The sequence below is a fragment of the Phyllobates terribilis genome, unplaced genomic scaffold (assembly GCF_046119375.1).
Source record: "Phyllobates terribilis strain yellow unplaced genomic scaffold, ASM4611937v1 Scaffold_66__1_contigs__length_7565176, whole genome shotgun sequence".
Lineage (NCBI taxonomy): Eukaryota > Metazoa > Chordata > Amphibia > Anura > Dendrobatidae > Phyllobates > Phyllobates terribilis.
In genome coordinates, this window is record NW_027362826.1 from 2,311,316 (window position 1) to 2,338,999 (window position 27,684).

The following is a 27,684-nucleotide window of genomic DNA, read 5'->3' on the forward strand; positions in this document are numbered from 1 at the left end:
TATGATACTGTCTGATGAACTGTGTATCTAATCCTCTCCTGTGTGATACTGTCTGCTGAGCTGTGTATCTAATCCACTCCTTTGTGATACTGTCTGCTGAGCCGTGTATCTAATCCTCTCCTGTGTGATAGTATCTGCTGAGCCGTGTATCTAATCCTCTCCTATGTGATACTGTCTGATGAACTGTGTATCTAATCCTCTCCTGTGTGATACTCTCTGCTGAGCTGTGTATCTAATCCTCTCCTACGAGAGTCCCTATCCACATTCTACAAGTACTCAACAACAGGCCCAGCCGATCTAACCTACCCGTCGCATCTGAGAAGGAAGATTAATTTCAATCATCAAATTTCTTTCTATGTTTTATGTTTTTATCATATTAGCCTGGTGCATTTTTAAAGAAATTTGTACACTAATCCTGGTGATACATATCACCCTTTTAAAACTTATTTTTTTTCCCACCCCCATATATTTTATATTTTATATCTTAATAAAAGCTTCAAGCAAATTAAGTTATCCACCTCTGGTTTTCTTTCTCCAAACCCACTACCATTAGCGCGAATTTACACAATTATCTTAACCCTAGAACAAAAGATCCTCTAAAGCTAGACATCATGCTGCGATCCAAAGAAATTCAGGACCAAATGAGAAACAAAGTCATTGAGATCTATCAGTCTGGAAAAAGTTCTAAAGCCATTTCTAAAGATTTGGGACTCCAGCGAACCACAGTGGGAGTCATTATCCACAATAGGCGAAAATATGGAACAATGGTGAACTTTCCTAGGCATGGCCGGCTGATCAAAATTACCCCAAGAGCGCAGCAACGACTCATCCAAGAGGTCACAAAAGACCCCACAACAACATCCAGAGAACTGCAGGTCTCACTTGCCTCAGTTAAGGACAGTGTTCATGACTCCACCATAAGAAAGAGACTGGGCAAAAATGACACGCATAGCAGAGTTCCAAGACAAAAACCACTGCTGAGCAATAAGAACAAAGGCTCATCTCAGTTTTGGCAGAAAACATCTTGATGATCGCCAAGACTTTTGGGAGAATACTCTGTGGACTGACAAGACAAAAGTTGAACTTTTTGGAAGGTGTATGTCCCATTACATCTGGCGTAGAAGTAACACTGCATTTCAAAAAAGGAACATCATACCAACAGTAAAATATGGTGGCGGTAGCGTGATGGTCTGGGACTGTTATGCTGCTTCAGGACCTGGAAGACTTGCTGTGGTAAATGGAACCATGAATTCTGCTGGTTAACCAAAAAATCCTGAAAGAGAATGTCCGGCCATCTGTTCATGACCTCAAGCTGAAGTGCACTTGGGTTATGCAGCAGGACAATGATCCAAAACACACCATTAAGTCCACCTCTGATTGGCTTAAGGAAAACAAAATTAAGACTTTGCAGTGGCTTAGTCAAAGTCCTGACCTTAAGAAAGCGGTTCATGCTCGGAAACCCTCCAATGTGGCTAAATTACAACAATTTTGCAAAGATGAGTGGGCAAAAATTCCTCCAGAGTGTTGTAAAAGACTCATTGCCAATTATCCCAAACACTTGATTGTAGTTGTTGTTGCTGAGGGTGTTTCAAACAGTTATTAGGTTTAGAGGGCAATCACTTTTTCACACAGGGCCCTGTAGGTTTGGATTTCTTTTTCCCTTAATAATTAGGGTCTTCATTTAAAAACTGCATTTTGTGTTTACTTGTGTTATCTTTGTCTAATATTAAAATTTGTTTTGAGATCTGAAATATTTAAGTATGACAAACATGCAAAAGAATGAGAAATCAGGAAGGGGCAAACAACTTTTCACACATACACATATACATATATATATATATTCATCCCACAATGTCACATTCATGGTAGAAGAGAGGGATTGGTAAGATGGGACAACCATTACAAACCAGCCACCTGATCAGACGTTATTGAACACCTTTCCAGAAGCTTTAATCAATCTTATCTACTGTTATTTTCTGAAGAGAGGAAACAAATGTCCTAAAAATAAAAAAATAGAAAAATGAAAGTTAAAAAAATAAAAATAAATAATAGCCTCACCTCCACTATGAGCATTTTTTGCTCTTCTAATAATCCAAGCTTTCCTAATTGTTCTTCTATTTGCTCCTGCGTCTTCATATTCCTCTCCAGCACAAATGATGCATGCTGGGGCTGTAAGAGCTGTAATAGAAGCCTAGAAGAACCATCAGAGGTCAGGCCCATCTGGTTACAGAAAGAACACAGATACACGCTGTATAAGACAATGGGATGGAAACAAGATTTTAAAAGGAGTTATCTAACACTTTTATACTCCACTGGATAGGTCATTAATATAAGATAGGTGGGGGTCCAACCATCGGCCCCCCGATGATCAGCCGCCATCACCTCTGGCAAGATGCAGGCAATGTTCAAAGTGGAACAAAACCGCTCCGTACACTGCGGCCGCTGCCGGGTGTAGACCAGCTATTGAGGAGTACCGGAGGTGATCTGCAGTACCAGGCAGTGGCCACTGGGGTGCGCTCTGTTCACAAGTTACATCCGGCCGTTGCCAGAGCTATAAACAGCTTATTGGTGGGGAGCCAAGAGTCGGACCTACAACGATCTGATATAGACCACCTATTTTATGCATAAATCATCTGCATTAAAGTATTAGAGAACGTCTTTAAGAGCCCTGCATGTTCAGAGCCAAACTTCAGTCAACATCTAATAACCAATTACAATGTCTTTCTTAGGACTCGTTCACACGAATGTATTTTCAGTAGGAAAGTTGTCTGTGGAACAAATGGACGACACTCAGACCAATGGGATTCAATGGGAAAGTGCAGAGGAGTCATTTTTCTTTTTTGTCACTGATCGAATCTGTGTGTGAGCAAAAAATAAAGAAAGAAAATGGCAGCATGTCCTCGTTTCATCCGTCAGACAAGATTCACCCATTCAAGTCTATGGGTACAGAAAAAAATCTGCTTTATACAGATACATTGCAATCCTGTAGCCCTGGAAACTGTAAATGGTTAAAAAGCCAGATTAGATCTGGACTGCACAGGGACGACAAGTGAGAAAAGAATTCTCCCACTTTTCTGGATGAAACTCTGAATGATATTTTATCTGCTTGTGTGAACAGGCCCTTAGAGGTCTCGACAAGACGGAGGAGCTGATCCAGAGTGTCCAGGTAAAGCTAGCAGTCCAGGTAATGGCGGATACGGAGGCAACCATCCACATCGTGCTCCATGCCCTTCTAATCTGACCTCCGTGACAGTGATGCTCAGTGTAAAGCCTGAGCTCAGGAGATGTGGGCTCGGACCCTGTTCAGACACACTGGAACTGATCAATCTCCATTCAACATTATGAACGTAAAACTGGAGCACTGGCCCCACTCAAATATATTGTATTATGGTCAAATCATTCCCTTTAGGAGCTGAGTGCTGTGTAATAGAGGAGGATAAGGCCCCCCGTATACAGCCATCTATTCTCTGATAGGCGAGAGGGCAGAGACGTCATCTCCTCCTTTCTGATAATGTCCCCTGTATCCTGCTGACAGTGATTGTGCCATCCCAGCCGGTGACACTAGAGCCGCTCCCCGCTCTTAGGCTATGTGCCCATGTAAAACCGTCTGCCATGCCAAGCAATGTGAATTGGGATGTGCTGTGCACATGATGCGCTAATTAGCGCGCCGAATTCACATTGCGTTGCAAAACGCAGCATGACCATTTCTACCGCGATTACGCGTCCATTGAAAAGCAGCAAACCCGTGTGGCACCCAGGATGAAGAAGAGACTACAACTCCTCTTCATCCCGGCTACCAAGCGGTGAAAAAAAGAAATAAATAAGTTAAAAATAAATAAACCTGTATACTCACCTCTCCGGTCTGCTCCCGGCAGCGTTCTCTCTCCTCGGCGTCCAGCGGTATACTTGCAGGACCTGCAGTGACGTCATCTAGTCAGCTGATGGTCAACCGACCGCTGATGTCAGAGGTCAGGTGATGGTCGCGTGACCATCAGCTGACTAAATGACGTCACCGCAGGTCCTGCCAGTACACCGCGGGACGCTGAAGAGAGAGAACGCTGCTGGGAGGAGACTGGAGAGGTGACTATACAGGGTTTTTTTATTTTTAACTTTTTAATTCTTTTTTTTTACTATAGATGCAGCATTTAAAGCATCTAAGTTGGTCACACAATATAAATCCATGCCGGTTGCATGGATTTATATTGTGTGACCAACTTGTCAAGCACTTTTCCAAGTGATGCTCAAAATCACTTGGAAAAGTGCTTGAAAAAACGCTGAAAAAATGCTGAAAAAACACTTCTGTCTGGCAGAAAAAATGCATGTAAATCTGCATGTAAGTCTGCATGTAAATCTGCATATGTTTTTTTCTGCCAGAGAGAGGCAAAAACGCTCTGCATCAAATCTGCTACGTGTGCACATAGCCTTAGCGTGTATGTGCTGTACTTATCATTCAGAACTGTGCAAAGACCTGCCTGTGACCAAAAGAACAACAAGGCTGTGTGCACACGCTGCAGATTTGGTGCGTTTTTCAATGGAACAGGCTGCCACGAGAGGTGGTGAATTCTCCTTCAATGGAAGTCTTCAAACAGAGGCTGGACAGACATTTGTCTGAGATGGTTTAGTGAATCCTGCATTGAGCAGGGGTTGGACACTAGGACCCTGGAGGTTCCTCCAATTCTAATGTTCTAGGATTCTATGTATAAACACCAGCTGCAATCTTCCATGGAGAAGTAACTGTGGTTTCAGGAGAACTTGCAGCAGAAGGTCTGTGCCTTCCGCTAGCTCCTCCCCCTTCTGCTAGCTCCTCCCCCTTACTTCTTTAAGATGCTGAGAGAGTTCAGTATATAAATTGTAAGCTTGCGAGCAGGGCCCTCACTCCTCCTGTAACGGATAAAATGTGTTACATTGTAATGTTTTTATTGTCTGTACAGCTCCTTGCTTAATTGGAAAGTGCTGCAGAATATGTTGGTGCTATGGTAGAATAATCATTTTTATTTATATGTGCAGAGATGTTTCAGTTTTCACATTCACCACATGAGGGCAGCAGAGTACTATGCTCAGAATAAGGTCAGACATAACAGTACCTGCATATTACATGTGCTGACTAATGAAAGATACTGCCACTTGCACTGGTATGGCTGACATCAGACTGTACGTGCGCCCGATAATGTCTGTGAGGGCGTATCTGTGCCCTGTTCCTCAGTCTCCTCTCGCTCTCCCTCTGAGCGCTGGTAAATAGGTGATGGTATCAGGGGGAACAATGTCTACCTAGAACTGCATCCTTGGTCTGGGCCAACTACGCCATCTTGTGGTAAGGGACAGTACCAATTAGTGAAGCGCTGCTAAGGGGCCATGTGTTTCTGAGTCGGGTCTCACAGTCTGGGGCCCATTCGTAACAGGACAATGGCAGACAAGGTCCTCTGGTCTCCCACCTCAGCTCAAGTGAGGCCGCAACTCTGAGCATCGCGTAGGCCATGCTAATGGAGCTCAGCCAAACTCATCTGAAAATGGGCCCATAAGCTTCTTGTAAACAAGAGGAGTCACACTGATGGTGCTCCATGCCGGGATGAGCCCTCTGTGTAGCTCGGAGCCCCCTTGGACACATACGCACCCAATGGCTGCCGGACATGCCCCCCCTACACAACACTTATTTTGTAAAGCATTCTGACTTTGCAGCGTTTTCCCACAACACTATATCAGCGCTGGTCCCAGGTGTTGGCAGCTCCATTCTCACATAGGTGGCACTGGCAGAAGGAGATCCTGGACCAATGCAAATATGACAACTTTTCCATACTATTATGCTCTAGTTAATAAAAAGGTAAGTTTCATCCATTTTTACTTTTAAACATAATAAAGCAACTTTTTCTTCTCAAGTTGGAGAAATAATGTTTCCCTATAATGTCTCCAATTCCATTCCCAGCAGTTCTGCGCTCTCCAGCGCTTCTTTGCGCCTCCCCAGACGTAGTAAGCCGCGCGCCTGACTTTCCTGGACGTCGCTCCTCATTGCGGTGTTTGCCAGCGGTATAAGTGCAGAGCAGTCGCTGGACACATTAAACGCCTTCTGAAAGGGAAGAAAGAGAACGGCCATTATCCTTCCTAAAAGAAAGGGATGGTGGCAGAATTATTTTCAGATGGTTTAGCAAAGTCTTTTGGATTTATGGGCAAAGTCTTTCCTCCAAAACTGCAGAACTGATTTCTTGCAATTCTGCGAGTCTGATCATTCTATAAGAAAATCAACTAAGTGAGAAATATATTGTTTTATTATAGTTCTGTGAGTACAAATCATTCCATAACCTTGGGTTCACCCTGGTATTACACACAAAGCTAATGGTTGGCTGCTGTAAGGGGTTGTGGGGTCAGTGTGTAACTGCAGACTTATAAACCCTCCAGCGCAGAGACTGTGCACTGTGCGGAGTCGCTGGTTTCTGACCCAGGGACGGCGGGGATATATGCATTATACATACTCCCGGGCAGAACCCGACTAGTGGGCGCAGCCCCGCTCCAGAGTGGACTTGTACACACCAGTCTTCTGATTTGGAAGTGACAGTCAGTTTTTTGCTCTTTGTATATGGTCTCTCTGACCGAGCGCTCCACCCTCCAGCCTGTGGCGGATTTAATTGCAGCAGGATCCTAGCTACCCATAAATGCAGGCTTTAGCCTAGCAGAGGATTCACATTACATCAGTTCCCAGCAAACCGGAAAGTGCCTTGTCGTTGGCTGCTGGGTTTGCGTGAATTGGCCAAATTATGTGCTAAACATCTCCATTTTTTCTTATTATCTAAAGCAGTAATGACATTCAAATTCCATGTATTTCATGTTTCCATGCTTTAGCACTACAGAGTGCTACTTTGTCTTTATATCATGTGGCTTCTGCCACAGAAACAGCACGGCCATGCCAGCCACACATCTCCTGGATGCTCACTATGGTTATAGTGATATACTGTACTGCTGCTCCCAGGGCTGCCATTGCTGGCCCTACACTGGAGTCTCTGGGCAATGGGGGGCCAGTGAAGGGATTGACAGAGAGGAGAGGCGGGGGACACGTGGATTAGTTGGGCAGCAGAGTTTAGGATAGATTGGAGGTGTGCGAGTGGTAGAAGGGAGACCACAGAGCAAGAGGTTGCAGTAGTCAAGGCAGGAGATGATGAGGGCGTGCCTAGTGTTTTTGCAGATTCCTGGTTGAGGAATGTGCGGATCCGGGAGATATTCTTTGAGTTGGAGTCGGAAGGAAGTGGAAAGGGCTTGGATATGTGGTTTAAAGGAGAGGTTAGAGTCCAGGGTCACCCTGAGGCAGCAGGCTTGCGGGACTAGGGAGATTGGGCAGCCATTGACTTTGATGGATAGGTCAGTTGGGGGGGGTTGAGTGAGACGGTGGAAAAATGATGAATTCAGTTTTGTCTATGTTAAGTTTTAGAAACCTGTCAGAGAAGAAGGATAAAATAGCGGACAGACATTGTGGGATTTTGGTTAGTAGGGAGGAGAAATCGGATTCAGAGAGGTAGATCTGTGTGTCATCAGCATAGAGGTGATACTGAAAGCCATGGGACCCTATGAGCTGTCCCAGGCCGAAGGTGTAGATGGAGAAGAGCAGGAGTCCTAGGACTGAACCTTGGGGGACACTGACAGATAGGGGGCGAGATGAGGAGGTGGTGTGTGAGTGGCAGACACTGAATGTCCGGTCAGTTAGGTATGAAGAGATCCAACATAGGGCCAAGTCCGTGATGCCAAGAGATGAGAGTCTGTAGTAAGAGGGAATGGTCGACTGTGTCAAAGGCAGATGACAGGTCCAGGAGGAGGAGGACAGAGTAGTGTTGCTTGGATTTGACAGTTAGTAGGTCATTGGTGACTTTAGTCAGGGAAGTTTCAGTGGAGTGGTGCGGTCGGAAGCCAGATTGGAGGCGGTCAAAGAGGAGAGGTGGGAGGACAGTTCAGAATGGACGTGTTGTTCCAGTAGTTTTGAGCCATAGGGGAGAAGTGATATGCGGCGATAGCTAGACAGAGAGGATGGGTCAAGGGATGGCTTTTTGAGGATGGGTGTGATTGAGGCATGTTTGAAGCATGAGGGGAAGACACCAGTTGTTAGTGACAGGTTGAAAAGGTGGGTTAGGGTTGGGATGAGAATAGTGTTAAGGTTAGGGATGAGGTGGGACGGGACTGGGTCAAGTTTGCAGGTGGTGAGGTGTGACTTGGAGAGTAAAGAGGAGAGTTGATTGTCTGTAATGGTGGAGAAGCTGGTTTTGGAGGAGGATGGTTGAGTAGGTGTGAGGAGGGGCTGTGGGGACTTTAGTCAAAAGATTTGTCTGATAGTGTCAACCTTCTGCTTGAAGAATGTGGCAAAGTCTTCGGCTGAGATGAGAGGAGATGAAGGAGGCGCTGGGGGACGGAGGAGAGAACTGAAAGTTTTGAATAGCTGTTTAGGGTTGTGAGACAGGGAGGATATGAGAGATGAGAAGTATGTTTGTTTTGCTGCAGTAAGTGTGGACTTGAAGGTAGTGAGGGACTGTTAGAATGCAATGAAGTGCTCGTTGGAGTGGGACCTTTTCCATTTCCACTCAGCAACCCTGGAGGCCCTTCGCAGTTCTTTAGTCAGGTTGGTGTGCCAGGGTTGCCGGTTGAATGGGCGAGCTGTGATAAGTGTGAGGGGGCGACCGATTTGAGAGCTGCAGCTATTGAGTGAGGTGTTATATAAAGTGGCAGCAGCATTGGCATTGTGTAATGAACTTATTCCTGTGAGAGGGAGAACGGATTCAGAGATTGAGTGTAGGTCAAGGTGTTTGAGATTTCTGTGAGGGTGTGCAAGTTTGTGGAGTGTGGCTTGTGTACCTGGAGAGGAGAGGTAAGAGAATGTAAGTTGTGGTCAGAAAGAGGGAGAGGTGAGCTTGAGAGGTTAGATAGGGAACAGAGGAGGGTGAAGATGAGGTCCAGTGTGTGGCCATCTTTGTGAGTGGGGGCTGAAGACCATTGAGCAAGGCTGAAGGAGGAAGTGAGGAATAGAAGCTTCGAGACAGATGAGTGGGAAGTGTCAATGGGGATGTTGAAGTCACCCATGATGATAGTGGGGATGTCATCGGAAAGGAAATTAAGCAGCCAGGTGTTGAAGTGGTCAAAGAAGGTGGTGGCTAGTCCTGGGGAGCGGTAAAAGACAGCCAGTTGGAGGGGGGAGTAGATGAGCACACAGTGTACTTCAAAGGAGGGGAGAGTAATGGAGAGTGGCAGTGGGATATGGGTGAAGGAGCAGCTGCCTGACAGGAGAAAACCTACTCCTCCACCATGCTTGAAATTGGAGCGGGGTGTGTGAGAAAGATGGAATCCACCGTACGAAAGTGCAGCTGGGGACGGCGTGTCAGAGGTGGTGAGCCAGGTATCGGTGATGCCGATGAAGGAGAGTTTGTTAGTAATGAAAAGATCATGGATGTAGGAAAGTTTGTTGCACATGGAGCGAGCATTGCATAGAGCTCCTGTTAGTGGGACTGGGGAGGCGGGGGCTGGGTGGATGGGAATAAGGTTAGAAGGGTTGCGAGAGTTTGTGACAGATCGTGGATAGGAGGTGGAAGTGACTATATGACAGAAATACCCAACAGTGACAGCATTCTAAAAACTGCACCCCTCAAGGTGCTAAAAACAGCATTCAAGAAATTTATTAACCCTTCAGGTGCTTCACAGGAATTTTTGGAATGTGGAAGAAAAAAATGAACATTTAACATTTTTCACAAAAATGATCTTTTAGCCCCAAATTTTTTATTTTCACAAGGGTAAGAGGAGAAAATGGACCCCAAAACTTGTTGTGCAATTTCTCCTGAGTACGCCGATACCTGATATGTGGGGAAAAACCACTGTTTGCGCGCACGGCAGGGTTCAGAAGGGAAGGAGCACTGTGTGACTTTTTGAACGCAAAATTGGTTGGAATCGAGAGCGGACGCTATGTCGCATTTGGAGTGCCCCTGATGCACCTAAACAGTGGACATCCCCCACAAGTGACCCCATTTTGGAAACTAGACCCCCCAAGGATTTTATCAAGGGGTTGTTGTAGATCGGCTCACTTGGTTGCATGTAGCAGTACACAGGAACATTGTCTCTTTAAATCTTCTGCTGGGTTTATTAAGAATGCAGCATAAACCACAGCACAGATAGGCCAGGAATGCCGTGTTTGTTTATGCTATCAGGAAAAACAAAACATAAAGTATGGCACAGTCCTTGTTGCTACGAGTAACCGTCCGCTTCAGGAACAAACAACTCAAGGTTTGTCTTTCCTTCACATGACAAAACAGCTCAGAGCTTTTACCTCCAAACCCACCCTACACACAAATGCTCTAAAAGGCTGGGATTTTATCCTCTGACCTCCTTCCTTTCTACAGGTGTTTAACCACCTTAGAACTAAAGATGGCTGAGTAACCCCTTCGTGTGCTGGAACCTTTTTCCTATAATTACTGGAGCTCCTAATCTCAGTGCTACACATCTTCCCTCCAGTACTTTGCCAGTGACTTTGTCACAGGGTATAGTGAACATTTTGAACCCAGAGGTACGACACAGAACACAGAGTTTGATAACATTATGTCATCATATTGAATATGTTGTCATTAGTCTTAAGCGCAAGTGCTCGCTACTTGAGTTTGCATCAGGTACTCAGGTATGAAACAAGTATCGCGGGGGCTCGAGTGACATGCTCGAGTCCCCGCCTCGCATGTTTCACGGTTTTTAGACACTCAAAAAAACAACAAAAAAAAACATGCAGGGATTGCCGATGCATAGCAGGCAATCCCCATGTGTTTTTTTCTTTTGGCTGTATAACAGCCGTGAAACATATGGGGCAGAGACTCGAGCATGTCACCTGAGCACCTGCGATACTCAGTGCATACCCGGCACCCGATGCATACTCAAGTAGCGAGCACTTGCGCTCAAGACTAGTCACCATATCGTCATCATTTTTTTTTTTTCTTTACTTTTGAAAAAATCCCAACCTCAACAAACCCTAACTCTAAAACAACCCTAAGGCCAGGGCCCCATTATCAGTATTGGGTCAGTATTGTTTCTCAGGAGTTGGAGACAAAACCAGGAGAGGAACAATCAGAGAAAAGGTAGAATAGAAACAAGTCACCAACTCTGCATTTATCACCAACTCCTGGTTTTGGTTCCCACTCCTGAGAAAAAATACTGACCAAATGCTGACCAGATACTGATAATGAGGCCGTGGTCTAACCGTAACTCTAATGCTAGAGCTTATTTTTTACGCTGTTCCTCGTGTGGTATAAGTGATTAGACGACTTTATTCTTCGGGTTGGTGCGATTACAACGATACCAGATTCATATTCATAAAAGACGCTTTTTTTGCAAAAACTAGTTTTTGCATCCCATATTTTGATAGCTATAATTTTTCCATATTTCGGCCGAGAGAGTCATGTAAGGGCTTGTTTTTTGCGGGACAAGTTGACGGTTTTATTGGTATCATTTTCGGGCACGTGACATTTTTTGATCGCTTTCTACTCCTATTTTTGGGAGGCAGAAGAAACAAAAATCAACAATTCAGGAATTGTTTTTTTATTCTGTTCCGCGTGTGGTAAAATTGATAAGGTCGCTTTATTCTTCGGGTCAGTACATTTACTGCTATACTACATCTATATAGTTTTTTTATGTTTTGGCGCTTTTACACAATAAAAATGCATCTGAATTGATGATATTTCGCCAACGAGGAACTGGTTTTCACATTCCAGGTTATGTTCATCATACTTATCTGAATAAATACCAGTGACAGGCTGCTGTATATTAATACAAGAGCTTTTTTGATATAGAGGTTTTTAAAATTAGTGGTTCCTCTCAATCCTTATATATTTATTATGGTTTTAAATAAATTATATACACATTTTTTATTGTTCATATATGCACTGTAGCACTTTCATTAGCGTATGGAAAGTATGATCAATTGTTATTCACTTTGTGTCGTTTACTTTTAGTTCACAATCATATAAAGTACAGACCAAAAGTTTGGACACACCTTCTCATTTAAAGATTTTTCTGTATTTTCATGACTATGAAAATTGTACATTCACTCAGAAGGCATCAAAACTATGAATTAACACATGTGGAATTATATACTTAACAAAAAAGTGTGAAACAACTGAAAATATGTCTTATATTCTAGGTTCTTCAAAGTAGCCACCTTTTGCTTTGATGACTGCTTTGCACACTCTTGGCATTCTCTTGATGAGCTTCATCTTTTGGTCTGTACTGTATATCTATAGTAAATCTAGCAGTAATACCATTCAGGAGATATAGATATACATGTATACACTCGTTTTGTGAATAACTTTTTGTGCAGCACCACAGCAGCAGGTATACAGGTATAGGGAGCTCACATCTAATGATAGTGTTACAGTGATATTATAGCTGGGCCTTAACGGGAATCTGTCAGCAGGTTTTTGCTATGTAATCTGACAGCAGCATGATGTAGGGACAGAGACCCTGATTCCAGCGATGTGCCACTTACTGGGTGCAGCAATTGTGATAGAATCACACTTTTCTCTGTAGCAGAGCTCAGATGTTGAGCCCTGTATAACCCTGAACACACCATTGATTGGCAGCTTTCTATGTACACTGTATATTGACAGAAAGCCACTAACCAGTGATGGCGGTGTGGTTGGACTAGGAGACACGAGACACCTAGTTTTGTAGTGATAACGTCCTGCTGATAAAATACTGATTATATTAAAACAGCAAAACACACCCAGTAATTGACACATCACTGGAATCAGACTCTCTACCCTTAACCTGCTGAAAGATTAAGAATAACTGGTTCCCGAGAAGCATCGAAAATCTACTTCACAGTCAGGATCCAGCACCCGCTCAATAGTGCACATTTTCATCAGGCAGGTGTCGTCAGGGCACCTACGAGATCTGCAGCAGTCGTACAGCTGTATTACACAGTCCCGCTGCTGGAGGAGCTATTCCTGATCCTGGCAGTTTAACCCCTTATACCCCACCGTCAGTAGCAACCACAGCATCTAGATGGTTTGGACAGAAGGAGAGGGAGATACGATTACGGTGCAGATGAGTTTCTATAGAAGTTGGGGTCCTAACAGTGACCCCCATGACTGACATCTTACTGCTCCTATTAGACCTTGACTGAAGAAAGGTCTATTAGGACATCAGTCAAAGTAATGTCACCTGCTCTGCAGCTATTAGAAATACCTAGGTCTGATTACTTTCCCATTTGCAAAATGTGATTTTGCGCTGCACCTACAGCAGCACTGTTTTCCCATCATCATCAGTGACAGGACCTCCAGCCTTTCCTGAGATTGATCAGTGGAGGAAGAAGCTTTCAGCTCCTTGTTCCACCATTCAGTTCACCCGTATGTCTCTGCTAACAGCTGATTGGACTGGTTAGTGCCACCAGCTGTGACATGCCACTGCCGCCTTGCACTGTGTGCAGGCACAGGAGGCTGAAGGAGGAGGGTCTGGCAGAAACTGGGTGTGGTGTTAGTTGTGACTTCATGACTAGTCTCCGAACAGAACACGAAAAGACTAGTCAGGATGTGACCAGGTCCTCCAAGATCAGGAGTGAGGCTGGTCACATGCTGAAGTATAGTATGTAGGCAACGGTGCAGAATGCTGACAGTGAGTATATTACAAGGGGGCAGCATTCTGCAACTTAGACACACACATTGAAAAGTATAAAAGCTCGGACAACCCCTTTAAAGAGGTATTCCTATTTTGTTAACACACACCATACACTTTTTGCACATAATGGTCCTAAGCCCAGAAGTAGCAGAATTCTCTACACTTGTCTCCATTAGTAGCAATGATATCACTCGATGCCTCGTAGTCCTCCAGCTGAGAAATTGTCATTTCTCATTACACAAAACTTCATTTATGGACATCTATGGTGATTTCTTTGCCTGTGTGGATTGGATGGGCTGTTACCGACATCTGGTGAGAATTTCATGGCAATAGCACCTTTAGAAATATATTTCCTTAGAATAGTAGTGAGGTGATGAATACTTATTCCACCGCTGTTTGTTCAGGGAAATAGTCATGGGATAGCCGCCATAAGAAAGCTTGTCCAGCCGTCACTATTCCTCCTGCCCCCGCTATACACATGCACACTCCACAGCCGAGAGGGCATTTATTCTCACCAGAGAGATAGCCGCTGTCAGACGCCTCTGGTGACAGCTTCTCTCAGAAGAAAAGGATTGGGCATGCTGATATCCAATATGCCTGATCTTTCCTTCCCAGACATGAAGAAACACCATACATGTTAGGTGGTGAATATGAGCAGGCTTGGTCCACATCCACCCAGTGAGTGTGAGCATTGTTGCCGGGAGTTCACACTAATAAATCCCTTGTGCATTTGCAATGTGATCTACGAGCAGAGATTCATGGCTGACCCTATGATTCCCGCTGCAGGTTTAGGCTCTGTGCACACAGCGCCTTTATCAGGCCGGTACGCTCCACAACCCGTCTGAAGAACAACCACCCAATAAATAGATAGAATGACCATATACCCTGCAATGTAATCCGCCTCGCTGTGCACATGGTCAGTCCTTTAACCGTTTCACGTTTATGAAGAGGCCACACGGTTAGAAGTGACCGCTCCGTTCTCCAGGCGGTTTCTGCTCGGAGTTCTCCCTGTCTCGGTTTCTGCAGCTTCTTCCTGTAGTAAAGCTGAGCGGGTCGCCGGCATCTACAAGACGTGGTGCGCACAGACCCTTATACTTATATCCAGAACACTGAGGACCACGGGAGCATTTTTCTTGCACACGTGAAGATCACGGAGGTGTGAATGAGACCCCACTCGTATCCAAGGTGCGGAGCTCCGAACAGTCATCGTTTCTGGGGCGTCACCGGCAGATCTCTTCTAGGAGATCACAGTGGATCCGGAGATCTCCAGCATTTCTCCATCTTTATGTCTCACTATATTGTGGCTGATATCAGCGACTCCACCCTCATAAATGTACAGAGGCCACAGGTGCAACACACCAGACCCCCTGACCACAACACCCCGGACCCCCTGACCACCAGGGCACAACACCCCAGACCCCCTGACCACCAGGCGGTCACTATGGGGGCTAATGGACTATGTTACTGGCGGAGAAAAGGATTTCTATAGAATCAGTAGGAAACACCCTGAAGGTTTCTCTTTGCGGCTTTTCTCCAGGATTTTCCTCACCCGTCATTTATCGCTTCTCATTATTGCCAGAATCCCAGTAGGTGAGGACAATCCCGGACAGCGCCCCCAATAGTGAAGTGCACCGAGGAGTTCACAAGATTCCTTTATATGTTGCAGGGGATTAAACGTCCTGCAGATTGAGGGGTTGGGGTCCTCAGACCCCCAACAATCATGCAACAGACTTTATAGAAACCCCTGAGCAGCAGAAGCAGTGAGCGGCTGCAGGAGCATGCACACAGTGCGGTGTGAGGACCAGAGACTTTCTATGGAGTCCATACACAATGTGCTGAGCGCTCTGGCAGGGAAATAACCTCTCTATTGGTGGTGGATCATAGGACCGCTGCAGACAATCAGTAGCTATAGATCGGCTGCAGACATCACATTCTATATGTAGGTATGGGCTGAGTGTGGGATGGAAATACTGAACAGCCCCTGCTGATCCCCCCCTAGTCCTCCATGCTGCTGGTCGGGTCCCACCAGGCTCCTTTCCCAGTACTGTTGGCATGTGACTTCTGCAGCCAATTCAGTGGCCATACCTACTACCACCACTGCTTGGATGGGACAGGCACGAGCCAACAATGGAAGAAGAGAAGAAACCGGCGGGGACCTGGCCAGCAGGACGGAGGAATGGAGGATATCAGCAGGAGGGAGGAATGGAGGGGGGGGGTAGCAGCAGGAGGGAGGAATGGAAGGGGGGGGGATAGCAGCAGGAGGGAGGAATGGAGGGGGGGGATAGCAGCAGGAGGGAGGAATGGAGGGGGGGGATAGCAGCAGGAGGGAGGAATGGAGGGGGGGATAGCAGCAGGAGGGAGGAATGGAGGGGGGGATAGCAGCAGGAGGGAGGAATGGGGGGGATAGCAGCAGGAGGGAGGAATGGAGGGGGGGATAGCAGCAGGAGGGAGGAATGGAGGGGGGGTAATATCAGCAGCACGGAGGAATGGAGGGGGGTGATATCAGCAGCACAGAGGAATGGAGTGAGGGGGGGGATATCAGCAGGACGGAGGACTGAGGAGGGGGGGGGAAATCAGCAGGACGGAGGACTGAGGAGGGGGGGGGATCAGCAGGAGAGAAGGCGCTGGGGTATATCTCATAGCACACTGGGACCGCACCAACACTAACATTAACGGCAGAAAACACCGCTGATAACTGAATATTTTATCAGAAAATAATATAATAACATTTATACCCATCACGGGAGTGGACGTCCATATGTGTCACGGCCACCGGGCCAGGAGGAGCAGCAGGAGGGTCCTTCGCCTCCTCGTGTCTATTACTCAGGGGCTACTCACACCTTATAGGGTCACATTGTAACTCGGAATATAACGATCACAATGGCACAGAGCAACACTGCAGCTAATCCCTGGTATATAACGATCACAATGGCACAGAGCGACGCTGCAGCTAATCCCTGGTATATAACGATCACAATGGCACAGAGCGACGCTGCAGCTAATCACTAGGACTTGGTTACAATCCGCTTCTTACAGCCAATCCCAGCTGTAGAATACTGGCAGATCAGCAGGTGATCGAGTCTCCCCGGGCACAGTGAGCGGCACAAGTCTCCCGGGCACTGGCAGCGTTACCAGGGCAGGTGCCAGTCTCACCCCATCACCCCAGACACCACACACTATGGGCATCTCCTCCTGCCAGCGTCCCAGGCACTGCTGCGCCCCCATCTGACCAGTATGTGCCCACATCACACAGGACCCATCACCTGCTGCCAGTCCCGGCTGCCATCGCCTCTGCCAGCAGCAATCAGCAGCCGGAGGCTTCTCAGCCCGGGACATGGGCTGCGGGCACGGGGCTGCTACTTACCTGTGCCCGCAGCAGCGGCTGGTGATGAATGGAGGCAGCGGTCAGGCTCTCCCCGGCGCCCTGACAGGAGGGGCGGCTCACTGACAGGATCTCTCCGCGGAGTGTGGAGGAGACAGGGCGGCTGTGATCTCTGCTGCCCACAATCCACAGCGTTATATCAGACTGCAAGAGCAGAGGAGAGCAACATTCCAGCCTGGAAAAGTCTGCCGCCACCTAGTGGCCAGCGACTGCACCCAGCAATTGTAATGGAAGCAACAGCAGAGATGCCCCGCCACCTAGTGGCCAGCGACTTCACCTGCACGCTAGTATTGGCTGCAACAGCAGAGGTGCCCCGCCATCTAGCGGCCATGTGCGGTAATGTCGGCGCTGGACTTGCAGCGGAACATGGAGGGAAGGAGTGATGTGCTCTGCTGCTTGTCTGCTGGACCTTGTAGTTCTAATGGATGGGGAGGACATTGTCCCCAGGGTGTCCTGCACGTTAGTAGATGGCTGCACCAGGTCCTGGGTCACATAGTCCTATTGCTTCCTCTTTGCTTTCCAACTTTCTTATTTTTTTTCTTTGCAGTGTTTGCTGTAGTTTTTATCCTTACTATTTTGGGGTCCATACTGTGAAGATCTGAGATGGTGCATTTCAATAATTACTTAGGCAGGTTAATAATAATAATGATTTTTATTTATATAGCGCCAACATATTCCGCAGCACTTTACAATTAAGCGGGGACATGTACATACAATAAGTTCAATACACGGTAAGACAGTTTAAACTGTTACATGAGGAGAGAGGTCCCTGCTCCTAAGCTTACCATCTACAAGCAACACTATTTTATTCCTTACATCCATGGTAATACAGCAATTTCAGGTAAATGTCCAAAATACAATTGTCTCAGTCCACAAGATCCCCTCCCCGGGGAGGTAATTCCACTGCCTTTGTGCCAAGCAATACTCACTATCCCCCAACTTTTGGTTGGCCCACATATTTCGTATCTCCAGCAAGTATAGTCTGTAGTCACAGTCCACGATCCTCCATATGACACATAAAACCATAGAAGCAAAGGTATCCAGTAGCAACAGTCCTTTAAGAAAATGTATTAAATCCAGACAATGGATCACGGATCCCACAACTGTAGAACATTTATTCAGCTCAGGTGGTAGCTGATCTCTACGCCATAAGCCATCGATTCATCCATGGTCCAGATCCTCAGACTAGATACTATCCCTTCAACGACATTCCACCAACTCTAACCATGTGGCTTCTTTTCTCCTTCACTGGGATCAGCCCTCTGAATGGACAGAACTGCTCTCACCCTCCCCCCCCGAAGCTAGTGGAGGTATTTTTCTCAGGTCAAACACATCACCTGGGTCTACATGTGAGACTCCTTGTGGTGACGGCTCTGCTGGATATACTTTCAACAGTCACACAATGGGCCTATTATAATGCCTCAATAATACTGCCATACAGTGGTCAAATTAATTCCACCAAACAATCCCTAAATACCCACCATATGAAACTCTAAAGAATAGTAACACATAATTACTAAAAACGACGATACAATAACTAAATAATGGCGCCATACAGTCCATAAGAAAATAATTCCATAAAGTGGTCAAATAATTCTGTCATAAAATAATACCGTACGGTGTTCAAAATGTTACATAGACTATAAAAATAGAAGCAATTACATTAGTATGAACAGAATTGTACAGTCCATAAAATGATGACACAAAGTTTCAGAATAATAGTATCCCTAGTGCCAAAAACTACTGCCATATGCTGGCCAAATAATATAGCCACACAGTTCTATGGAAAATAGTGCAATACAGTGCACAAAATAATTCTACCCCACAGTCCATAAATACAAGTCAGAAAGTCCCCAAATAATAGTGCTGTACAATACTGAAATACACCGGCCAAATAACTGTGCCATAGTCCTGACATCACACCGTAAAGTTTATTGTATTCAAGTTTTAAATATTACTACAATACAAATCATTACCTAAAAATACTGTTATACCCTGGCCGAATAATTGATAAATTAATGTCCCAAATACTGCACAAACAGCATAAAACCTCCCATATCAGTGTCAGCTCCCATACTCCGGAGGGCCCAATTCCCAACAAAATAAGCAAAATGTTGTGGACCAGGGTCCTCTCTCTGTGGAAAAGCCGCGGCGTATTATAGCAGCAGGAAAGCGGATGGAAGTTTACAAAATGTAATCTGCACGCTGAAAATAAATGTCTCTGCTGATTTCATGCAGAAATTGTTTGCAATGTAGAATTAAAATCTGCATCATGTCAATGTATGTGACACATTTATGTGACGCCCCTTTAGCGTTTCCAAGCGCCTCCTGCCCATTAAACCCTAAAAGACAAACATCGCTCAAATGACGTGGATAGCATCCGAGTGCTGTGCATTCTCCTTACAAACTTTCACTCGAAGGGGCGAGTTTTATCTGCAAATCCGATGGAAAATGGATATATCCATGTTTTATCTTTGTGGACATTGTGAACATGACCATAAATTACAGCCCCAATTCCCAAAAAGTTGGGGCTGTGTGTAAAAATGGAAAGAAAACAAGAATGCAATGATTGGGAAATGTCTTATAGCCACATTTTATTCACAACAGAACATAGATCACAGATCAGAGGGTGAACATCAGACATTTTCCATTTCATTTGAAAAACTTACCTAATGTAGAAATTGACGGCAGCAACACAACTCAAAATCAGGTCATGGTCATGTCTACCACTGTGTGGCATCTCCTCTTCTTTGTACAGCAGTCAGTAAACCTCCGGGTAGTGAGGAGACCAATAGTTGGAGTTCTGGGAGAGGAACGTATGTACCTTCATCCATCCTGGTTAGGTGTATATGCCACTCCATCCATCCCGGTCAGTATATGCCCCCCTCCATCCATCCATCCTGGTGGGTATATCCCCCCCCTCCATACTGGTGGGTATATGCCCCCCCTCCATCCATCCTGGTGGGTATATGCCCCCCTTCCATACTGGTGGGTATATGCCCCCCCTCCATCCATCCTGGTGGGTATATGCCCTTCCTCCATCCTGGTGGGTATATGCACCCTCCATCCTGGTGGGTATATGCCTCCTCCTCCATCCTGGTGGGTTTATGCCTCCTCCTCCATCCTGGTGGGTTTATGCCTCCTCCTCCATCCTGGTGGGTTTATGCCTCCTCCTCCATCCTGGTGGGTTTATGCCTCCTCCTCCATCCTGGTGGGTTTATGCCCCCATATATTCAATGCAAAGGAAAAAAAAACAAAACAATAAACGCTTCTACTCACCTTCCACGTTCCCACGCTGCGCTGTGTCTGTGTTGCCTGAAGATGTCGGCAGTGATAACAGCAGAGAAGCTGAGATCACCGCACGGCGCCGCCGCAGATACTCACTCGGGGCCTCCACTCCCAGGCATTTCCTCCCCGGCAGCTCCTGTCATGGCACACTCTGACTGAACAGTGCGTGCGACGACAGGAGGAATGTACAGCTTACACTGCAGGCTCCACAAAGATGGCTGCAATCTCCTCCCATGGCTGCGACCTGGACAGCCAAGGGGGCGTGCCCAGGTCACAGCTAGAGGCAGGAGGAGCTGCCTCTAATGTTAGAGATAGGGTCGGTGACAGACTACTGTCTCTTATGGCCAGGGCTGCCGTAAATGAGGTGTGTAAGAGCGCTTCTTACACCCCCCCCCAAATAAAAATGGCAGCCCCTAGTGGCCAATGAAAAAATAAATAAATAAAAAACTAATAAAGTGGGACATTTAATTTTGCATTAAAAATAATTGATTACATAATTATTAATACAAAACATAAAATGGTGGCCCCTTCCCTGTAAGAATAGCACATGGCTCTTTTCACGTCTGGTTATTTCTCTAACAGGTAGAATATGCTCCGTTATAGACCGGGGACAGGTTTACAGCTCTATTTTTTGTGGACGATTGATCTGTAAATCAGAACTGAGACCGGTCCGATTTCCATCTGATTTGTAGATAAAGATCATCTATTGAAGTCAATGAGTCTGTCAGAAAAATGGCCAGAACCAACCATGTTGCCTGTACTGCTTGTTCTCCAGTGTCTATAGGCCGGGCAAGCGAGGCTAGGAAACCTTTAGCTTTTTACTTTACATATAAAAAAATATGCCCCACTGAGGAGAAAAACTGCCACACTGACCAAAATCAGATGAAAATGAGAAAAAAACACTGATTAAAACCTGACATGTGAACGGGGCCTTAGGCCTTAATCAGATGTCAGTGACTTATCGTATATGCAAAAAATGTCTGAAAGTGGTCAGTTTTTATCTTCAGCGTTTCATCAGCTTTTCTTGTATGCAAAATAAATCCATAAATTGAGAAGCTTCTCCTCTGGTAACAGTGTTATCACAGACAGCACATGGATGGCAATGCCAGCTGTCAGCGATGTCATGGACCCATAGATCTGACTGGAGAATTTTCATCAACCACTAGGATAAAAAACGGACACTACGCGGTTTTAAAAAAAAAATGACATGTGGACGACTCCACAGATTATATTGTGTATGTGATCTATCCGTAACAAATATGAAGAGGACACAAACATGAAAAACAGACGTCTGAATGAGGCCAAAGATATATGTTTCCACCCTGATAAGGGAGCGAGAAATATCTATTTCAGATTTGCCAATGAGTCCATGGCAGAAAATTCCAGTTAACCCCTTTATCACCTCAGGTTTTTCCGTTTTTGCGCTTTCATTTTTTGCTCCCCTTCTTCCCAGAGCCATAACTTTTTTATTTTTCCGTCAATATGGCGTAGTTACCAAAAATGTGTAGCTTCTATTTTATTTAAGTGGTGAAATCAAAATTCAAAGCTTGTAAAAAAAATAATAATTTTTCCGAGACCCGTAGCGTCTCCATTTTTGGTGATCTAGAGCCGGGTCAGGGGTTATTTTTTGCGCACTGAGCTGACATTTTTATTGATACCGTTTTGGTGTAGATATGATGTTATCATCGCCTGTTATTACATTTTAATGCAATGTTGCGGCGACCAAAACAACTTAATTTTGGAGTTTTGTTTTTTTTCTCGTTATACAGTTTACTGATGGAAGTCATTCTTTTTATATATTGATAGATCTGGCGATTCTAAATGCGGCGACACCAAACGTGTATTTTTGATTGTTTTATTTTGAATGGGGTAAAAGGGGGGTGATTTGAACTTTTAAATATTTTTTTTTACTTTTTACATGCTTCAATAGTCTCCTTAGCAGACTAGAAGCTGTGATCTTCCGATCGCTTGTGTTACACAAATGGCCGCCTGAGGCAGCAGATGCGCAATTGAGACCTCAGTAGCCGAGATCTCAGGAGACATTTACTTGGTTTGGCTTTCTACTTCTTTATCTAACTGTATTGCCCTCTATATCATCCATTCTGTATGGACTGCTCTGTACTTATATTGGACATTTATGCATTTAGTAGGGCTTAAGGGGATTATTGTGCTTGTTACCCATCAAATCTGTAGATGCGCTCACTAATTAGACTTTGTTTAGGGTAATTTTAAAGTATAATATTGATAACGGTCCTGCACAGTGACAAGATTATGTTACAGGATTCTGGACAAATGTACAATGCCAGTCATTCAAGGGTTAATTCTTTGGAACACTGAGAGAGACTTTCTAGCCAGTGAAGCACCAGTAATAAACACCTGTGGTAACTACGGCAACTGTGCTGATGTCATAAACACATACATCTATGATATAGAAGATGATTCCGGAACCACAGGTCATTCAGCCGTATGAAGCGCCATACTTGATGTGTCTGGAGACCTGGAGCTTCATCACTCCATAACCTGTAAGGGAGGAAGGGGATACGGCCTAGCCAGCCAGATCAACCATACCGCCTAGCCAGCCAGATCAGCCATACCGCCTAGCCAGCCAGATCAGCCATACCGCCTAGCCAGCCAGATCAGCCATATCGCCTAGCCAGCCAGATCAAACTAACCCTAGCGATCAATGGGGTGACAGATGTTGCAGCCAGATCTCCCTCACGTCCAGTACTAGTTGCCTTCACCTTTATGTGTACGGCCTTGAGATGTCGCATTAGACTTCTCCATATGGTGCTCGCACAGGGCACCTACTTTGACCTTCTCCATTACTGTCTGTTTTCTGATGATGTAATGTGTAACTTGTGTGACTATGTGATGTCACTGCTATCATATCTATAGTGGATGTATATTATGTCTCACTGTAAATATGATACAATGTACAAATTCTAGTACAATTTGCTGTTACTTGTTGGCACTATCCTTCTAAGCCCGAGGGATGGGCAAGTCCTCCAGCCATGGTTCCCTAGAGGTTTCCTCCACAGGGGGTTTTCCTCTCCTGAGTGCTGACAGATGATTCTTCGTGAGTCGGAGGTTTGCCATTTTCAGTGTCTTTTTCATAGCAATTGGCTTATTCTAAATTTCAGACACTGAATGAAATAATATGATTTGTAATAAAATTTGGTCTACTTAACATTCACTAAAAGTGTTTTGTGCATTTCTTTCACAATCTTGGGTTGGTGGGATTCTCTTGGGAATCAGGATCCAGCATCTATGATCAAGCCATGAAGCCAGATATGGAGTCAGAGCATTTTTAACCCTCTGCTTGAAGACAGAATGGAGCAGAAATGAAAAAGTGTTACTGCACAAGTAGCACAAGTTCACAATCTTCCTTGCATTCAGATAATGGAGGTGGCTGCTGCAGAAAAACATACCCACAGCATGATACTGCAACCACCATGTTTCACTGTGGGGATGGTGTTCTTGGGGTGATGAGCTGTTGGTTTGGTGCCAGACATAGCATTTACCTTGGTGGCCAAAAACTTCAATTTTGGTCTCATCTGACCACAGCACATTCCTCCATATATTTTGGGAGTCTCCAACATGTCTTTTGGCAAACTCAAATCGAGCCTTACAATTTTTAAGCAGAAGCTTTTTTTCTACCCACTGAAAGAGACAACTATAGACTGGACAAGGGGATCAGAGGATGCCCGCAAGCTCGGACACTGAGTTTTCAGCTCCTGTAGTGTCAGTGTGTGCAGGGCTGAGGATTCAATATAGGCAGTGCTGTCAATCACCATAAGGGGCGGGGCAGAGGATGGAAAGTAAGGGAGGGGTGTAAATGGTTTGTTTGCATAAAAATATAATCTGTACCTAAAGTAGAATTTTTTTTATAGGGGCCAAGATTCCTATACAAATCCATAAATGATTTGAGTATTGGGGGTGACAGACTCCCTTTTAGAAACTGAGACCACCCCATTAACTGGTTGTAGAAAAAACATGAAAGGTGTGAATTAACCAGACAGGTAAATTACAAAAAAGGAGATAAACACGAATGGAAATTTTTTGAAAATGTGATCAGTTTATTTTTATTAAGCATAAAACACATTTTCCTGGAATATCCCTGTGTTTCCAAATAAATACCAGTAACGCAGTGAAGGATGGACATGGTGGAACAGGTTTCTATTAAAGTGCTTGAGCATATATTATGGATGCACCAAAATTCTGTAGTATAACAAAGCCTGCATCTTGGAGGGTTTCGTCCATATCTGGAGTAATATTAATAAAAATGTGGAGTTGGTGCATCTCTAGTATACTGCTATATCACTAGTAATACAATGGGACACACACAAAGCACTGTGTGCTGCCACCTAGACAGGGTGCGGATTCGGCACAGATTGTCTATGATGACAGATATGTTGAGTTGTCCTCCACATTTATCTGATCGAAACTAGAGGGCTCCACAGCAAACAGTCTTAGCATATCTAGTTCTAGGGGATGCATGCAGCAGCTGATCACCAGGGAATGAAGAGGACCTCCAAAGTCAACAGTGCTGAGTTGCTGCAGAGTGCCCGCCGCTATATGTTGGCCAGATGCCCCCCACTCGGCCCAGTCCCACGCAGATGGTGTTCTCAGGTAGAGCTGAGGATCGCAACAGAAACATTTGTATCTCAATGATATCGCAATACGGTCTTCTATTTAAAAACATTATAAGAAAACTCACATGCAAAAATACTTATTTTATATATATATATAAACCTTTAAGCACAATGGATATTGATGCAAATCAAGGTATTTATTCAGACAATAAATTGTTCATTATACAGATGTATGACCAACACTTCGGCCTCAGCCTTTATCAAGGTTTATCTAAAACAATACAAAAATGGGAAGAACTGTATAAAAAACGAAAATCCATCGTCTCATGATAAATCAAATTACAATCATATCTGAGAAAAAGAGGGGGGGTAACAAATAAGCCGACACTCAGCACATGAAAATATCTCATATAAATGAATACAAAGCGGTGCTTCATTCCAGAGTTAACCAATAAAGAGGAAAAATAAAAAATATACACGATTTAGTTATGGATTGTAACACATATATGCTTCAAGTGTAAAACAGCCTCCTTCAAAAGAGTAAAAAGGGGGGACATACTATGAGGTCAGACGTATCACAGGTATCAAAAAAGCCAAAGAGTAATGGCCCAATATACGCCCTACAGTATATGCCCCTCATCCTTCTATATGCCCCATCCTGGTATATGGAATATGGTCCCCATCCTGGGTAGGTGCAGATGCCCCTCCATCCATCCATCCATCCAGGGTAGGTGTATATGCCCCTCCATCCATCCTGGGCAGGTGTATATGCCCCTCCATCCATCCATCCTGGGTAGGTGTATATCCCCTTCCATACATCCATCCTGGGTAGGTGTATATCCCCCTCCATCCATCCATCCAGGGTAGGTGTATATCCCCCTCCATCCATCCATCCTGGGTAGGTGTATATCCCCCTCCATCCATCCATCCTGGGTAGGTGTATATCCCCCTCCATCCATCCATCCTGGGTAGGTGTATATCCCCCTCCATCCATCCATCCTGGGTAAGTGTATATGCCCCTCCATCCATCCATCCTGGGTAGGTGTATATGCCCCTCCATCCATCCATCCATCCTGGGTAGGTGTATATCCCCCTCCATCCATCCATCCTGGGTAAGTGTATATGCCCCTCCATCCATCCATCCTGGGTAAGTGTATATGCCCCTCCATCCATCCTGGGTAGGTGTATATGCCCCTTCATCCATCCATCCTGGGTAGGTGTAGATGCCCCTCCATCCATCCTAGGTAGTCTATTCTGGTAGGTGTATATGCCCCTCCATCCATCCTGGTTAGGTGAAAATGCCCCTCCATCCATCCACCCTGGTTAGGTATAGATGCCCCTCCATCCATCCACCCTGGGTAGGTGTAGATGCCCCTCCATCCATCCATCCTGGGTAGGTGTATATTCCCCTCCACCCATCCATCCTAGGTAGGTGTATATTCCCCTCCACCCATCCTAGATAGGTGTATATTCCCCTCCATCCATCCATCCTGGGTAGGTGTATATGCCCCTCCATCCATCCATCCTGGGTAGGTGTATATGCTTCTCCATCCATCCATCCTGGGTAGGTGTCTATGCCCCTTCATCCATCCATTCTGGGTAGGCGTAGATGCCCCTCCATCCATCCTGGGTAGTCTATTCTGGTAGGTGTATATGCCCCTCCATCCATCCTGGTTAGGTATAGATGCCCCTCCATCCATCCACCCTCGGTAGGTGTAGATGCCCCTCCATCCATCCATCCTGGGTAGGTGTATATTCCCCTCCATCCATGGTAGGTGTATATTCCCCTCCATCCATCCATCCTGGGTAGGTGTATATTCCCCTCCATCCATCCATCCTGGGTAGGTGTATATTCCCCTCCAACCATCCTGGGTAGGTGTATATGCCCCTCCATCCATCCATCCTGGGTAGGTGTATATGCCCCTCCATCCATCCATCCTGGGTAGGTGTATATGCCCCTCCATCCATCCATCCTGGGTAGGTGTATATGCCCCTCCATCCATCCATCCTGGGTAGGTGTATATGCCCCTCCATCCATCCATCCTGGGTAGGTGTATATGCTTCCCCATCCATCCATCCTGGGTAGGTGTAGATGCTTCTCCATCCATCCATCCTGGGTAGGTGTAGATGTCCCTCCATCCATAAATCCATCCTGGGTAGGTGTAGATGCCCCTCCATCCATAAATCCATCCTGGGTAGGTGTATCGGCCCCTCCATCTATCCTGGGTAGGTGTATATGCCCCTCCATCCATCCTGGGTAGGTGTATATGCCCCTCCATCCATCCTGGGTAGGTGTATATGCCCCTCCATCCATCCTGGGTAGGTGTATATGCCCCTCCATCCATCCTGGGTAGGTGTATATGCCCCTCCATCCATCCTGGGTAGGTGTATATGCCCCTCCATCCATCCTGGATAAGTATATATGCTCCATCATCTATCCATCCTGGTTAGGTGTAGATGCCCCTTTATCAATCCATCCATCCTGGGTAGGAGTATATGCCCCTCCATCCATCCTAGGTAGGAGAATATGCGCCTCCATCCATCCATCCTGGGTAGGTGTATGTGCCCCTCCATCTATCCATCCTGGGTAGGTGTATATGCCCCTCCATCCATCCATCCTGGGTAGGTGTATGTGCCCCTCCATCCATCCATCCTGGGAAGGTGTGTATGCCCCTCCATCCATCCATCCATCCTGAGTAAGTGTATATGCCCCTCCATCCATCCATCCTGGTTAGGTGTATATGCCCCTCCATCCATCCATCCTGGGTAGGTGTATATGCCCCTCCATCCATCCATCCTGGGTAGGTGTAT

General features: G+C 45.6%; 1 long non-coding RNA gene across 1 annotated transcript in view; it reads right to left on the bottom strand.

The window, feature by feature from the left end:
* Positions 1–5,677: 5,677 nt before the first annotated feature.
* The window catches only part of LOC141193546 (uncharacterized), a 44,140-nt gene continuing 22,133 nt past the window's right edge, over positions 5,678–27,684 (bottom strand). Inside the window, exon 3 of the long non-coding RNA XR_012266458.1 lies at positions 5,678–6,061. This is a non-coding gene — a long non-coding RNA (uncharacterized lncRNA). The remainder of the gene's footprint in view (positions 6,062–27,684) is intronic.